The sequence below is a fragment of the Takifugu flavidus genome, chromosome 11 (genome assembly GCF_003711565.1).
Source record: "Takifugu flavidus isolate HTHZ2018 chromosome 11, ASM371156v2, whole genome shotgun sequence".
Taxonomy (NCBI): Eukaryota; Metazoa; Chordata; class Actinopteri; order Tetraodontiformes; family Tetraodontidae; genus Takifugu; species Takifugu flavidus.
Window position 1 is genome coordinate 90,610 of NC_079530.1, and position 1,891 is coordinate 92,500.

General features: G+C 47.0%; 1 long non-coding RNA gene across 1 annotated transcript in view; it reads left to right on the top strand.

The window, feature by feature from the left end:
* The first annotated feature begins 311 nt into the window (after positions 1 to 311).
* Positions 312 to 1,891, top strand: part of LOC130534248 (uncharacterized) — a 2,953-nt gene continuing 1,373 nt past the window's right edge. Inside the window, exon 1 of the long non-coding RNA XR_008952848.1 lies at positions 312 to 1,891. This exon is cut by the window's right edge and continues 183 nt beyond it. This is a non-coding gene — a long non-coding RNA (uncharacterized LOC130534248).

The window sequence follows — 1,891 nt, forward strand, 5'->3', positions numbered from 1 at the left end:
AGCTAAATCGAACCAGCGCGGTCCAATCTTCCTCTGAAGGTCTCTCAGGTAACTGACTGAATAAAGAAGTAAAAACCTCTGATGTGCAACCGTCAGCGGAGCTCTGAGAGCTTCAGACCTTCACAGTCCGAGGCTGGACGGAGCTTCAGACCTTCACCAGTCCGAGGCTGGACGGAGCTTCAGACCTTCACAGTCCGAGGCTGGACGAGCTTCAGACCTTCACCAGTCCGAGGCTGGACGGAGCTTCAGACCTTCACCAGTCCGAGGCTGGACGGAGCTTCAGACCTTCACAGTCCGAGGCTGGACGGAGCTTCAGACCTTCACCAGTCCGAGGCTGGACGGAGCTTCAGACCTTCACAGTCCGAGGCTGGACGGAGCTTCAGACCTTCACCAGTCCGAGGCTGGACGGAGCTTCAGACCTTCACCAGTCCGAGGCTGGACGGAGCTTCAGACCTTCACCAGTCCGAGGCTGGACGGAGCTTCAGACCTTCACCAGTCCGAGGCTGGACGGAGCTTCAGACCTTCACCAGTCCGAGGCTGGACGGAGCTTCAGACCTTCACCAGTCCGAGGCTGGACGGAGCTTCAGACCTTCACAGTCCGAGGCTGGACGGAGCTTCAGACCTTCACCAGTCCGAGGCTGGACGGAGCTTCAGACCTTCACCAGTCCGAGGCTGGACGGGGCTTCAGACCTTCACCAGTCCGAGGCTGGACGGAGCTTCAGACCTTCACCAGTCCGAGGCTGGACGGAGCTTCAGACCTTCACCAGTCCGAGGCTGGACGGAGCTTCAGCTTCTGGGCGCGCGAGATCACGCGCGCGGCAGCGGCCGTTCCGACACCTCCGAGCTCTCCTGGTTTTTATCTTCATTTCCATCAACTTTGCTCCTGTTTCCGATTTTTATTTTAATTTTTTTAGCTCATTTTCATGAATCGGACGCACGTGAGCGCGCAGCAGCCGCACAGGTGCAGCGCGGCGCGCTCACGGCGCGAAGCTGCTGCTGCTTTACGCGGCTCCAAATACTGAAAGAAAAATTCAGCCAAATTCCTCATGATCAGGCTTCATTCACGGGGGGAAACTCTGTAAAATCACATTTACTTTTCTGCATCTTTTCTTCTTAACGCGCGTCCTAATTAAATGTCCTGAATGAGACTTAGGAAATTAAACTGTAACATTATATTATTACTATAATTACTATTAGTGTCATTATAATTATTATCACCATTACAATATTATTATTATCATTATTATTATTACTGTTATTATTATTATCATTATTATTGTTATTATCATTATTATGATTATGATTATTATTATTGTTGTTGTTGTTATTATATTGGTGTTGATGTTATTAATATTATAGACTCGTAGTCGTGTGTTGGGCCCTATCGTCCATCTGAACTAGCTTCTCCTGCATCACTCAGGATCTAATCAGTCAAAGGGGACTCAAACCTTGTTTTACAGGGTAAAAACGCGTCGGCAGGAAAGTTGCAGTTGACAAAGTTTCTTTTCAAAATCACAAAAAGATGTTCGCTGGTTCTACATTTAGATAAAAATCTGCTATGGCAGCTACATGTATATATATATATATATATATATATATATATATATATGTGTGTGTGTGTGTGTGTGTGTGTGTGTGTGTATGTATATATGCTGGACAAAGTCCTGAAATATTCGAGCTCATAAACATTTGATAATAACGATAATACGATTTTTATACATCTGTGTGTGTGTGTGTGTGTGTGTGTGTGTGTGTGCGAGCGAGCGAGAGTAAGTTGTGTGTTTGCTTCAACCTCTCTTTTCATGCAGGAAACATATTTATGACAAATGTGTTGATTCCAGTATTCTCCAGGAGGCTCCAGAATTCTCCAGGAGGCTCCAGTATTCTCCAG